This window comes from Dama dama, chromosome 2 (assembly GCF_033118175.1).
Source record: "Dama dama isolate Ldn47 chromosome 2, ASM3311817v1, whole genome shotgun sequence".
Lineage (NCBI taxonomy): Eukaryota > Metazoa > Chordata > Mammalia > Artiodactyla > Cervidae > Dama > Dama dama.
Window position 1 is genome coordinate 12,045,979 of NC_083682.1, and position 15,477 is coordinate 12,061,455.

The window sequence follows — 15,477 nt, forward strand, 5'->3', positions numbered from 1 at the left end:
CTTCTGATTCTCTTGAAAATATGGCCAACTGGCCTGCTTTCCAGCATGGCTGAAGTGGAGGAAAGTCTGTTCCCATGGGTCAGGGTCCAGCATGGCCACCTAGTCCTACTATCATTTCTCTTGCCTCCTGGGTCTATGATTTTGTTTTACCTAGACTGCAGGCTCTCTTAAGATGAAGACTACTTTTGTCTTGATCCATTTTGACTTTGAAGCCTTTGACCCATAACCCAGCACACAGTTCTTCCTTGTATGTTTGTTGGATGATATAACATATCTTGTGGTTGAATATGACGTTTTTTCCAACACTGAAACCCATGCAATTGAACTACTGCTCTACCCTAAACTTTGATGCAGACTGACATCACAGGTGCCCCTGATCTCTGCCATTACACCCACTACCTAAGGCCAGTTGTATGTCTCTGGGCTTTCCCTGAAGTCTTCAGTTTGCCATTTGACAACTTATCCTCCTAGCAATCTCCTCTCCAACAAAGACAGCAATGGATATCTCATGAAGTGGCTAGGAAGATGACATGAAACTATGAATGTCGAGTATGGCCCCTAGTTACCATTTTCATGATGTTCTTAGCAGTTATTTCTAAAAGTAGGCAAGGTTCTCCATCTCCTTAGATGTCCACGCAGATCAGTTAGATATTCCAGCCACGCTTCAAGGAAGAGATCACAGTTCAAAGGTCTGTATTCTGAGAAGCTTCAAAGTCCACTCACCGAGGACACTGATGAAGGTAAGGATTTTATTGAAAGCTTTGTGTTTTTATCAGATCTATTAGTGGCATAAAGGGGAAAACTAGGGTAAGTCAGAGCATATATAATTAGGGCCTCCCAGTCACCACCACATGCTAAGAACCCGAACTTCCCTGAGTACTTGGAGGCAGGATAGAAGAATGAAGTGGCTTGTGCTCCTTAGGCTGGTAGCCTTCTCAGAGTGCATAGTCAAGTAAGTATAGGGACTGTAAGCTGCATCATCTTCCTTTCTCAGATTTTTATTTTCACCTGATTATTCTTCCACCCATCAGATTTAGATGGGAATGGAATATTTCCCTGACAGTCTTGAAATTCAACCCTTACTTGTTGATAAGTACCTTGTTTTAGGAACTGTGGATCCCAAGGTTCTTGGTGTGGATTTGCATGGTTGCACAACTCTCGGGGTCCAATGATGACCTATTGAAAATGCAACTCCTTACCACTGTTCAGTGAACAGTCTATGCAGATGTCTTGTGGAATAGCACTTTTCTACATTTTATTCAACATGTCCTCTTTGTTCCCTGTCTACTTCAGTGTGTATATGTCTATGTCTGCATCTCTGTATCACTATCATTTTCCTCTCCATCTCTTTGGAAGTCTCTGTGAGTGTATTTCTCTCTGTGCTTTTCTCTTTTAATTTTTCATTTGACTCATCCTTCCTTCTTGAGCCTCTGAATTTCCCTTACTTGTTCCCTATCTCCTGGATTCTTCTTTCAAATCCCTCTTCTCTTTCAACTTGGAGAAAGATACACCTTTTGAGATACAGATTTATATCTGACAAGCAGTGTGACCACAGCCAACTCAGCAACCTCTTGCATTTCAAATTGCTCCCTTGTAAAAGAGATAAGAGTCCCCCCCCCTCCTCCTTCTTTGAGGTTCTATGAGAAGGATGCAGTGAGATGGCAACAGCAATGCTAATATCTGTCAATGTTGAGACTTCCTATTTATAAGGTACCTTATATCCATCACTTCACTTATCCCCAAGACGTTCTATTTGGAGGGTTTGTATTGTTATATTCCACCATTTTACCGAGGGGGAGACTGAGACACCACATGATCATATGGCTTATCCCTGATTGCAGAAAAGAACCTGTAATCAAACCTATGTATTTGTCATGGTATATGCATAAAATTCTGATAATAATGTGCCTCATAAAAATGATTAGAAAATACACAGGGCCATTACAACGACAGTTTTACCTGAACACTGACAGCTAATTGTTGCTTCTTCTTTGTTTTCTTTGTCAAATGCTCAGTACAGAATACCTCTAATGAAAGTGCAGATCATGAGAAAATCCTGCAGTGAAAAACACATGCTGAACAATTTCCCAAAGGGACAAGCTTACAGACTGTACTGGACTTCTTCTCCTGGCTCAAATATGGCTACTCACCCCCTGAGAAACATCCAGGATGTGAGTATTTTGGGAGGATGGTGCTCAACAGCCCACCTGGTGATCTAGCCTAGCACCGTGGCTCATCTGGTGGTGCCAGGGGGGATGTTGGAGTTGAGGTTACTGCAGGAGGCAGAAACACTGGAAAACAGGGACCCCACCCAGAGGAGGACACACTCTCATCCTTAACTGTTGGTCTTTGTGACTGGGCCTGGCCATTATCATGTGGCAGGTAAATATCCTTTTCTGTGTCAAAGATGTGTCATTAGTTTGAGGGAGATTGTTCCTTCAGAAATAAGTGAGTCAGTCAATTACAGATGAAGAGTGAACCATCACTGAACACGTGGTAGAACCAATGGCAAAGCAACTGTGAATCCCCAGGCAGAGGAATTCATTTTACACAGAAGCAGGAATCACAGCTATAAAAAGTTACTGAAACCCGTATTCCGTGTAAGGCCTAGGTATCTAACACTGTGGTTACTGTTTTTCGATTAGAAATAGGGCTTATTTTGTCTTCAAGAATGATCATGCTGGCCTGAGAGACAGGTATATTAGTAAATAGATGTCAAATGAAACGGTCACCTGTGTGGTGTTGATTGGATGTGGTCTGAGTTTAGAGGTAGTGGCTGAGGTTGATCAAGAAGGACCTCCTGGAGAAGGGGGTGCTAAGGTTGGGTTTGAAAAGACTACAGATCTTCTCAAATGAAGGCACCAGGACTTCCCTGGGTGTCTAGTGGTCCTGAGATTCCAGTGGTTATGCCTCTGCACTTCCAGTGCAGGAGGTAACACTTCACCGCCTGGTCATAGATTCAATATCCTGCATACCATGTAGCACAGGAAAAATATATCAAATGCAGGCACCTCTGTGACCAAAGTCAGTGAGCTGTACAGTGGTTAGAAAGTGATCTCAAGAGATATGTGACATCCAGAGGGAGGCATGTGTGTGGGAATAGAGGGCAGCTAGTTCTGCACTAACCTACTACCTCTTTCTCCCTGTAGATGCTCGACGTGGGTAACATCACCTTTAGAACACCCCCTCAGGAATTCCAGGTCATCTTTGACAGAGGCTCATCTGACCTGTCGGTGCCCTCTGTCTTTTGCACCAGCCCAACCTGTTGTGAGTACAGATACCCCATATTCAGACCATCTTTCAGTTGCTCTGCAACCCTGTTTTGCATCCTTGGACCTGATGACACTTATCTCTTGTGTCTGCAGCCTCACACGTTATATTCAGACATCTTGAGTCTTCCACCTTCCAGCCTATCAGAAAGACCTTCAGCATCTAATATGGTTCTGGGAGGATGAAGGGAGTTGTTGCTCATGACAGTTCGGGTAACAGTGTAACAAATTCTGAGTCAGGACTGGCTGTGGGGTTACCACTGCTTGCAAAAAAGATGCAGGACGTTCTGGCAGGACCCTTCCTAGCCTAACTCCCATAGCTACTGACCATCTTACCCACAGTATCCTGTCCTTGGGGAGGCAGTGCCTGTGGTGACCCATGAGCACACAGATTAGGTAACCCAGAGAGTGGCTTGAGATCTGGAATTGCAGCTTCCTTGCCCATGAGAAGTTCAAGGTTCATTTTCTGGGAGCGAGAAGAGGGGGGAAAAGCACCAACTTTTATATTCAAAGACTGTCCAGGAACTTTCAGGTGATACCTGGTTTGGTCCTGCAACAACCCCACACAGCAGTTACTCTGGTTAGCTCATATGACATATGAGGAAACTGAGGTGCTGACAGCAAGGGCCTTGCTGAGGGCACACATGTGGTAAACAATGGAGCTCGGTTGGCTTTTCAGGACTGAATTTGCTGTGGGGTGTTTGGGAACAGGATAAAACTGATCTGGGAACCATCGGGGCAGTCAAGGGCTTCAGGTATCCAGACTGGGAACCTGGAGGCCTGAGAAGTTACGGGGCCTGATAAATGAGCTCTCACTCTAGGGGGCTTTTGAGAGTCCAGCAAAACTTATGGCCTGCCTCCCCGAAAGTACTTGAGTAGTTCCCCCCTTTCTCTTTCTCTCTTATGCACACTCACACAAAGACACACATATCCCCCAAAGGTGAATCCCCAGGCAGTAATTTCATAGATCCCTGCAAGTAAGAATGTGTTTTCAGCTTCTGTCTTCCTGGACAGATGCAGAATCCACAGTACCTTACAGAAAATGTAGTCCATTCCTGTCATTAGGTCACAGTGATGCCAAAGAGAAGGCTAACTTGCTTTCGGCTCCTTTTGTCCACAAGGCAGCACTGATGGGTCCTGGCCTGACTCTTGGTTGCCCCACCTGTACAGAAGCCATGAGGCCAATTTGACTCACTCAGGTGGCATCTTTCAGAGAGGAGATGTTTTAAAATTCACAGCCTCTCTCAAATGGAACCCAAATTCCCCTCCCAGCTTGGTCTAACCGTCTGAGGCCCACCAAAGCCATAGCTCAGCCTCAATTCTTCTCCGCGGATATAATGGCAATGCCTTCCATCCAAGTCCTAGCCCCACTTCACATATCTGTAAGTGGGATCACGCTTCTCTCCCAGAGATTGGGGGCCTTGTAAGTACTGACCAGCAATTTGGTCTAAGCATGGAGCAATCCGGGTTTGAGGGATGGCCTTTTGATGGCATCTTGGGCTTGGGCTACCCCAACTTATCTTTCACTGGAGGCATCCCCATCTTTGACAACCTGAAGAATCAAGGTGCCATTTCTGAGCCTGTTTTTGCCTTCTACCTGAGCAAGTAAGTCTGAGATGGACAATCCGTTTCTCCAAATAAGCTGTACGTTGCTTTCAGTTGTAGGAAATTTATAGAACACTTGGTAAAGAAGTATCCTGAGAGATAATTTAATCCAAGATAATTACGGCCCCAGGGCCCTACATGGCTTCAACACTTGCTTTTGTTTATAACGTTTTATTGGAACACAACCCTGCTCCTGGGCTCAAGATCAGTAACTTGGTCTGGGTGGGGGTGAGTGAGGAGGAAGACTAATGAAAGGCAACAGGAAACAAACTGAAGGAAAATGCATTAGGATTTGCTTATGAATTTGATACGGAAGGAGAAGGATGGTGGATACATTTCCTTCCTCATTAGCATTTCATTGGTAACCCAGGACCAGCTACCCAATTTGCAAAACCAGTGAAAAACAAAAGTGTGGGACACAAAAGAAAAGTGTGGGACCCCTTGTTCATGAAATATTAGGCATTTCAAGACAGGGAGAGCAGATGTGTGGTCTCTTCTGAATGTGGGTCCCTTTGGACAATAGAGGTCACAGGCCTTTGGAGCCAATTCTGGATGACCTGATCCCACACCTTTAGCTCTCCCAGGCCTTGATTTTCCTGAAAAATGACAAAGTGGACAAGGGGAGAGCCAAAATACTTCAGCACCCTGTCCTCTGAGAATGTCTGAGCACTCAGGTGACAGGAGGTCCAGGGCATCTTCAGAAGATATAATGGGTGGAGACCAGCCAGGTGACTCAGCTTCTACCCTCCTCTATGCCACTCATTAGCCAGTAACTGATCTTAGTCTGGTTCTCTATTGCTCCTAGCCTTGATTTCTGCATCTGTAGATAAGGACCTTATTAGGACCTTGATGGGTGACGAAGCAAAGCTCTCAGACAGTGCTGTTGTTACCATCCTCCAAGGATCCCCCAGCTGTCTTCTCTCAACAGAAGCAAGCCGGAGGGCAGTGTGGTGATGTTTGGTGGGGTGGGCTACCGCTACTGCCAGGGAGCACTCAACTGGATACTGTTGATCTAAGTGGGCGACTGGCATGTCCACATGGACCGGTAAGCCTCTCCCTCTGAGGATCAGCCCAAGGCATGCTCCACATCTGTAAATGGACACAGGCAGACACACACAAATGGATTCTCAGACAAATAGTCACACAAACATATACACCATCCACAATGACACAGACAGACACACAGACACATGGAAACATACAAGCAGACATATATAAACATACACGGAGGCACATATAAACATGCATAGCTAGTCAGAAACACAGAAGCACACACAGAGACACATACAAACACACATACAAACAGACACACAAGCACATAGATACACAAACAGCCCATGAGTTCATAATCCCCAGGCCTCCTGACCAGGGCTCTGACCAGGGTTCTCACAGGGTCCAGAGAGGTCTCTGCAGCTGGGAGAGGGCTGCACCTGCTGCCCTGTGAGGCAGAGGGCATGGTCAGAGGATTCAACAGTGTGGTGAACATGATCAGGGGGGACTTCACCAGCCTGGACAGCGTTATAAGATGACCAACTGTCCAGGGCTACCTGGGACAAAGGAAGTTCTCAGTACAGATAAATGTCAGTTTACAAACAGGGAAAGTCCTGAGCAAATGGGGAAAACTGGTCTCATTATGGAGAAGTTACCCAGCAGTGGAGAGAGGTTGGCTGCAGTCTTAAGACGTGAAAGCAACTAATAAAAAAGACACCCCATGTACCTGGGCAACCAGTAGGGTAGGGGCTATAACAGAAAATCATGAATGGGGACCCAGGAGTGACCTGAGGACAAGAGGCAATAATTGATAGGATTCTGTGTGATACCCTCAGACAAAAGCTGACCTGTCCTTTGGAGTTTCTGTGAACTAGTGATGTATTTCCTGGCCAGGCTATCAGAGTCTGACCTGGTTGTAGGAGCAGTGATGGGAGACACCCTCTCTCACAGGAGCCCCTCTCTCCCAGCACTATGAAAATGTGCTACCCTTGTGAATCTCCATCTTCACCCTGTGGTTGACCAGTAATTTGTTCCCCACCAGTTACAGCTCTCTGGATGTTTCTCATTCATTATTTTCACAATCTTCATTCACTCGTTCAACAGACAAGCATTGTGCATCCACTGTGTGCCAGGCACTTTAGGGAGGCAATGAGAATAAAACTCACCCTCACATCTAAGAAGGCAGATGCACAGAAATGACACACACACATAGTGAATTGTGACTTTGCTACATGCTAGACGTGAGGAAGGGTCTACAGAAAGTGACCAAGACAAGAGACTGATAAACTGGGGGAAAAGACTTCCCTGAGTCCATGACAATTAAGCTGGAATCTGTAAGTTGAGAAGAAATTTTCTAGTCAAAAGGGAGGGGACTCTTCTAGGAAGGAAAAGCAGCTTGTGTCAAGGCACAAAAGATCCTGGTTTATTAAAGTACCACATTTAAGGATGTCAAGGTAGATGCCATGTCGAGAGCAAAGGAAAAGTGCTAGGGCAAGAGATGAAGGGTTGTTTAGGAGACAGTTGGGAAGTGGGTAGCTCTGGGGAGACTCAGAGTGACCTCGATGTGCACTTTGTCACACTGTCTCTTAGCATCTCTACGAAAAGACAGATTATTGCCTGTAATGGCAGCTGTGAGGCCATTGTGGACACTTAGAGATCACTGATCCTTGTCCCAACAAGACTGGTCAATAACATCAAGAAGCTCATTGGCGCCACACCACAGGGTTCCGAGGTGAAAGGTCATGCCCTAGCGTCACTCTCAGTCTCCACACACAACAAGGATCTCCAGGGCCAATCTCTCTCCCTCTCTCTCTAACAGCACTAAGTTTCATGTTTTATGGTCAATACCCAGCCCTGTATTTTCTTCACCATCAACTGCATCAAATACCCAGTGCCAGCTCGAGCCTACATCTTCAAGGTGAGGGGAGAACCCTGAGGGGTGGTTCTCAATAGGAAATTGCAGGAACCCTTGGGCTGCTGCTGGAAGAAGGCCGCCTTCTGCAGGCCATCTCACACTATGCAGATGGTTCTGAGCCCCTGAGCCCCTGTGGCTGGGCCAGAGCCTCCCACAACACCAACCACTTGAGAGTAAAGGCCCATCTGGGACACTGATCATCCTGAAATAGATGTGGAGACACCACACCATGCTGGCATGGTGGGAGTCACAATGCGAGAGGAACACTGAGGCCCTCAGTCCTCAGAGAGCTTCAATTCAATCTGAAACCTCAGATGCATGAACATGAAAGTCAGTGTTAGCAGTCCCTGAAATAGGCCATGTGACAAGGAGAATGGCTAGGGGCAGTCACAATGTGCTGTCCCACCACAGGGATTAACGGTCTCCCTCCCCTTCTCGCTGTTGTCCTGGTTTGGATGATAAATTACATGGTCAACATAGTTCTCAGATGCATTTTCCTCTTGCTCTGGCCAGGTGCCCCCTTTGTGAGTTGGGGTACCTCACCCCTCTGTTAGGGGTTTGGCAGCTAAGGTTAATAAAGGGTGTGCTTTATTTATCTTTATATATTATTATGCTTTATTTATCTGCACAGTGACTGTTCAGACCCGGCACAGGGTGGAGGCTTCATGTCTGCTCCCTATGGGAGTTCAGAGCTGCCTGATGGGCTCAAAGAAGGCTTTGAGGAACAGAGGGAATTTCAGGAATTCTAAAACCACAAACTCATGGAGCCATATGGAGGGTTGCTTGGGTATAGGCAACACTGCACTGGATTCCATGCAAATGGCATCCCAAGGTGCTCTGCATTGGGGCACTGGGCACTTACTAGGGGCGATGAGGGCTATGGGCTGACCAGTGGGGATGGGCAACCAGAGTAATTACCCGACCAAGCCTGGATTGGCCAAAGAGGGTGAGTGTGGGCCGAAGGAGGCTTCCCAGATTTCCTGAGTTAAGTCTTCAAGAACGTGTTGTGGGCGCTGTTATATTTAAGATGGATTAACCAACAACGAGTTACTGGGTAGCACGGGGAAATCGTCTCAGTTATATGACAGCCTGGATGGCAGGGGTATCTTTGGGACCAGGATACATAGATACATACAATTGAGTCCCTTTACTGTCCACCTGAAACTCAGAATATTGTTAATCAGCTATACTCCAATAAAAAATAGTTTTTTTAATAAAGTACAGATTGTGGGGATGCTGGAGGAGGACCTGCATTCTCCGTAGAGAAAACATGGAGCAGGTGTCAGGAGGAAAGAAATAGGGAGTGAGGAGAACCAGGGGCCAAGCTTGTTCTTTTTCAAAAATTGTACTGAAGTGTGGCTGATCTTCAGTGTCACCTTAAGTTCTGCTGCACAGCAATGTGACTCAGTTATACACATAAAATATATATATTATTTTCTTATTCTTTTTCATGTGATTTATCACTGGATATTGAATATAGTTCCTTACTCTCTACAGTAGGACTTTGTTTTTATCATTCCACAGTTTCCCCAACTCCCAGTCATCCACTCACCACACCCCTCCTCATGGCAGCCACATGCATGGGCCCTTTTTGGTTTTGGATGAACTCTCTCACATCCCCTGCTGCTCATAAAACCACTTGATACTTACCAAAAGAGGAAAATTAAACCAAGAATTGTGCTGGGTATGCATATTTGTGGGAGTCGCACATAAGGGCTCAGGCTGACTGGTGTGTGTCTCTGACCCCCAGGATTCTAGAGGCCACTGCTGTATCACCTTTAAAGAGAACACAGCGAGTGCATCTACAGAGACCTGGATCCTGGGTGATGTCTTCCTGAGGCAGTACTTCTCGGGTCATGATTGAGGAAATGACAGGATTGGCCTGGCACAGGCAGTGTAAATGCTTGAAATGGTTCAAGAATCAATACAGCCACTCCTAATACACACTCACTCACAGTTAGGGCACTCTTGCCCACGATGCTGGTGAACTGTATTTGGTAGTCTGCACACCTTAGTCTCAGTAAAGAATGAAGGGTTTCACCATAATGGTGCTGAAACAAATGTGTGCCTCTGTTTTGTGTGGGACGTGTACAACGATCGGGAAGGATATAGAACAAAATCTGAATCAGAGTTGAGAGGAGCCCACCTCCAACTGGCTTCAAGGAAAGAGGAGACTCATTGAAATGATTCTGGGAATCCAGGACACAAGACTCAGAGTAAATACAAAGATCTCATTGACTGGATCCAAGAAATTAGAAGTCATCAGTTCTTTCTTTCTCACCCTCGGTCTTTCCCTTCCCTCTTCTTTGATGGTCTTAGCCTGACAACTTTCTTCCTTAAGGATTCTACATCTAGTGCAGTAGTCCAAGCTTCCTGCCCTAGGGTTTTATGTCCCAAAGGCATCTCCTAGTAAGGAAAGAAGCATGAAGCCATTAGAGGTCAAGGGTGTTCTCTGAATGACCCATCTCAGATCACCTTTACAGCTCTAGGTCAGCCATCCTGGCAGGGCTAAGGGGTCCTATGTTTGGCTTTACATGGTCATTGGCCCTGACCCCGCAGCACACATGATTCTCAGTTTCCTGCAGAACTACATGACTGAAGCTGGGGAGAGGCAGCCCCAAGGATAGTGATTGGGGGATGGTCTAGGCCATGGAAGAGTTCATGATGACCCACCAACTCCACCACCTCCTCATTCAGAGGAATTCTAAGGGGTAATGAAATAGACTCTCTTCATCCCATCTCAGATTATCTTATCACTGGGCTTCTACTCCAGGAGATATTAAGTGAGGTACTTCATGCAGAGCTGGTTCACTTTTGTGACCACACCCCAGTCACCAGCTCTCTGCCACATATGCCTGCTCTGTCTTTTCCAGTCCTACTTGTTAAGTGGTGGCCCCAGTGGATCCCCGAGCCATACCCCTCCTCCAGGGCCCAAAATGCCCCTTCCTTGGCCTCCAATGCTGCTGGGGAGAATGCAACGCATGTATCAGTGGGCCCAGGGTACACAGAGCCTTCAGCCTTTCTGAGCTTCCTCCAGGGGTGGAGCTACAAGCTCTTTGCTTGGAGCTGCCATGGTTAGGCACTTTTGCAGTGGAAGCATTCGTTCTTTCCACGTGGAGACCCTCAGTAGATGCCTCAGCTGAGACAGCAGTGATCAGAGGTTGATTTCCTTTCAGATTGACTAGTTTGATCTCCTTGTTGTATAAGGGTCTCTCAAGAATCTTCTCAAGCACCACAGTTCAAAAGCTCAGTTTTTTGCCATTCACCTTTTCTTATGGTCCAGATATCACATCTGTACATGATTACCGGAAAAATCTCAGCTTTGACAATACAGACCTCTGTAGCAAAGTGAGTCTCTGGTTTCTAATGCACTGTCCAGGTTTTTCATAACGTTTCTTCCTTCCAAGGAGCAAGTGTGTTTTAGTTTTTTGATTGCAGTCAAAGTCCATAGTGATTTTGGAGCCCAAGAAAGTAAAATCTGCCACTTTTTCCACTTTTCCCTCATCTATATGCTATGAAGTGGTGGGACTGGATGCTATGAATGTTGAGTATTTTTTTGTGAATAGTTTTTTCAATGTTGAGTTTTAAGCCAGCTTCTTTTCATCTCCTGTGCTTATCAAGTGGCTCTTTCGTTATTTGCTTTCTACCATTAAGGTGGTGTCGTCTTCATATCTCTGGATGTTGATATTTCTCCCAGCAATCTTAATTCCATCTTGGGATTTATACTGTCCAGCATATCTAATGATGCATCCTACATACAAGTTCAATAACCAGAGTGACAATGTATACCTTGTCATGCTCCTCTCCCAATTTTCAACCTTTCAGTTGTTCTGTGTCTGATTCTAAGTGCAGACTTTGCAGGAGACAGGTAAGGTGATCTGCTACTTCCATTCCCTTAAGAATTTTCCTCAATTTGTTGTGGTCCACATAATGAAAGGCTTTAGCATAGTCAGTGAAGCTGATGTTTTTCTGGAATTCCCTTGCTTTCTCTATGATCCAATAGATGTTGGCAATTTGATCTCTAACCAGAGATCAGTTTGTACATCTGGAAGTTCTCAGTTCATCTACTGTTGAAGCTTAGCTTGAAGGATTTTGAGGATTACCTTGCTAGCAAGTGAGATGAGCACAATTGCATGATAGGTTGAACATTCTTTGAAATTACCTTTCTTTTGGATTGGAATGAAAACTGACCATTTCCAGCTCTGTGGCCACTGCTGAGTTTTCCAAGTTTGCTGACATATTGAATGCAGCACTTTTACAGCCTCACTCTTTAGAATGTTTTAAACAGCTCACCTGGAATTCCATCACCTCCACTAGCTTTGCTTGTATTGACACTTCCTAATGTCCACTTGATTTCATGCTCCAGTATATCTGGCTTTACACGAGTGACCCCAACATAATCTCTATCCAGGTATTATGACCATTTTTGTATAGCTCTGTGCATTCTTTCCACCTCTTCTTAATCTCATCTGCTTCTGGTAGGTCATAGACTTTTCTGCCGTTTATTGTGCCCATGTTTGCATGAAGTATTCCTATGGTATCTCCAACTTTCCTGAAGAGATCTATCCTCTTCACAAGTCTATTGTTTTCCTCTGTTCTTGCACTTTTCACTTATGAAGACCTTCTTATCTCTCCTTGATATTCTCTGCAAGTCTGCATTCCATTGCGTATATCTCTCACTTTCTCCTTTGCTGTTCACGCCTCTTATTTTCTCAGCTGTTTCAAAGGGATCCTCAGGCAACCACTTTGCCTTCTCACACTTGTTTTTCTTGGGGATGGTTTTGGTGACCACCACTCATACAGTGTTACAAGCCTCCATGCATAGTTCTTCAGGCTATCAGCTCTAATCCCTATAATCTACTCTTCATCTCCACTGTATAATCATAAGGGATTATTTTTAGCTTAATGGTCTAGTGATTTTCCTTCCTTTCTTCAATTAAAGCCTAAATACTTATTGCTTCTGCCTAAGCAACAGGGCCAGATTACCACCCACAACTACCAGCAGGTATGGAGAAAAAACACCCAATTTGAGGCCAGTTACCCTAGGTTTGTTCTTGGTGTTTCACCTGCTTAGCTATGTGACCTGATCAAGTCCCTTAACCTCAGTTTTCTCATCTGGAAAATGGGCACCATGATGATAATCCCCCCCTTTTAGATTTCATGTGTGCCTATAAAGATCAGGTAGCCCTGAGAAGGATTTCTGGATTCCTGGATCTGGTACAAATATGAATTATTCTGCCACCTGGGGAGAAGGAAATCATCTTTTTAGAGGTTATGGCTGCCATCCCCAAGACTAAATATTGATTCAAGGAAAATGACACCTTTTCTGAACCATGACACAGAACTCTGACTGAGCCGATGCTTCTGTTTTCTGGGCTCCAACAAGAGCTAGTGATTACTGGCTCAAATTAATCCCTTCATCAGCCTTACCTGTCAGCCTTTCCTTGCTAACTACTTCTAGCCTGAAATCACACTGCAAGGAGAGCTATAAGGATTTTTGTCTCTTGTCAGTTTCCCACATCTCCTGCATAGCAACAAGTAGCTGTTATGGCTACTGTTCATAGCTACAACTATGGCAACCTGCACAGTCCAATCTCAGTCTGTTAAATGAAACTATCCCCATATGGACCCTCATGTTTAAAATACCTACAGTGGCCTTAGAAACCTTCTTATGCCTGCTGTTTAATGAGGAAATTTGTGTGGACCTCATCTAGTTTTCTTTCCCAAGCATGATTCCAACCATTCAATGAAGTAACCAGACAGTTAAACATCTAACTACCCACAAAAATTGACAAAAGCAAACCACCCATCGTACATTTCTCGCTTACCTCAAAACAATATTGAAGTGATCTGCCACAACAATCTGATACATTGGCATGTACACTCCAGTTGGGACATTTTTTCTGGATTCGTTTTCCACCTAGTGCAGAATGTCTACCATGAGACTGGCCCTCCAGCAGCTGATCACCTGGTTTTGGCAGACTCAGTCCACTCCAGATCCCTTCCACATCCCTCAGTAAAATCTAGAGAACAAACCCAGTCAAAGTATCCACTCCTGCAGAAAACAGCTTTTGTTTTTTTAGAAAGCAGTGTTTGGTAACACATGCAAAATCTTGTGCTCCTTGCCTTGGATTCAAGGACTTGTGCCAGAGAACGGGAAGCTTCCCCTTCCACCTATATCTTGCTCCACTCCCACCAGGGCCACAGGCTTCCCTGGGCCCTGTGTCCTCATTGGTATTGTTCAGTTTCTAAGTCATGTCTGACTCTTGTGATTACATGTATGGCAGCAAAACAGGTTTCCCTGTCTTTCACTATTTCGCGGAGTTTCCTCATACTCATGGCCACTGAGTCGGTGATGCCATCTAACCATCTCATTCTTTTGACACCTCTCCTTCTGTCAACAATCTTTCCCAGCATCAGGGTCTCTTCCAATGAGCTGGCTCTTCACATCAGGTGGCCTAAGTGTTGTAGCTTCATCTTCAGCATTGGTCTTTCCATTGAATATTGCTGAACCACTTCCAAAATGAATCTCATGTTTCCAATCACCAAACAATATTGAGCATTGATCAAGTTTAATAGTACGGTGATCTTGTCCTCTGGGAAATCCCAGCACTGCTGCCCTGCCATTCTCTTACCATTCTCTCCACCTGGCATAGAATTTCTTCCCTACAGCTTCTCTTGCTTGAAAAGGCCTGCCAACCCATCATTGTCAGCTGACCAGAAATTCTTCCTTCTTCCTTCCCCAAAGATGTCTGCCTGGTCCCTGATTATCCACTGTCCAGAGGGCTTGCTATATACTGTTAACTCCTTTCTATATCATGGGGTGCAGCACACCAGGCTTCCCTGTCCATCACCAACTTCCAGAGTTTGCTCAAACTCATGTTTATCAAGTCAGTGATGCCACCCAACAATTTCATCTTCTGTTTTCCCTTTGCCTCCTGCCTTTAATATTTCCCAGTACTGGGGTATTTTCTAATAAGTCAGTTCTTCACATCAGGTGGCCAAAGTATTGGAGGTTCAGCTTCAGCATTGGTCCTTCCAATGAATATTCAGGACATATTTCCTTTATCGTGGACTGGTTGCATCTCCTTGCCATCCAAGGGACTCTCGAGAGTCTTGTCCACCACCACAGTTCAAAAGCATCAATTCTTTGGTGCTCAGCTTTCTTTATAGTCCAACTCTCACATCCAATCACAACTTCTGGCAAAACCACAGCTTGGACTATACACCTTTGCTGATAAAATCTCTGCTATTTAGTATGTTGTCTAGGTTTTTCATAGCTTTATCTCCCAAGGATCAGTGTCTCTTTATTTTTCCTACTGCACTCACTATCTCCAGTGATTTTGGAGTCCAGCATAAAAAGCCCTTCAAAGTGTTCATTGTTTCTCCATGTATTTGCCATGAAGTAAAGGAATGGGATGCCATGATCTTCAATTTTTGATCTGTACATACCACATCAAGACCATCCCTAAGAAAAAATGCAAAAAGTTTGTCTGAGGATGCCTTACAAATAACTTAGAAAAGAAGAGAAGCAAAAGACAAAGGAGAAAAGAAAGGCATACCTATCTGAACACAGAGTTCCAAAGAATAGCAAGGAGAGATTAAAAAAAAAAAAAGCCTTTCTAAGTGATCAGTGCAAAGAAATAGAGGAAAACAACAGAATGAGAAAGACCAGAGATCCCTTCAAGAAAATTAGAG

General features: G+C 44.9%; 1 pseudogene; it reads left to right on the top strand.

Moving 5' to 3' along the window:
- Positions 1-899: 899 nt before the first annotated feature.
- Positions 900-9,679, top strand: LOC133066281 (pregnancy-associated glycoprotein 1-like; annotated as a pseudogene).
- The last annotated feature ends 5,798 nt before the right edge of the window (positions 9,680-15,477 follow it).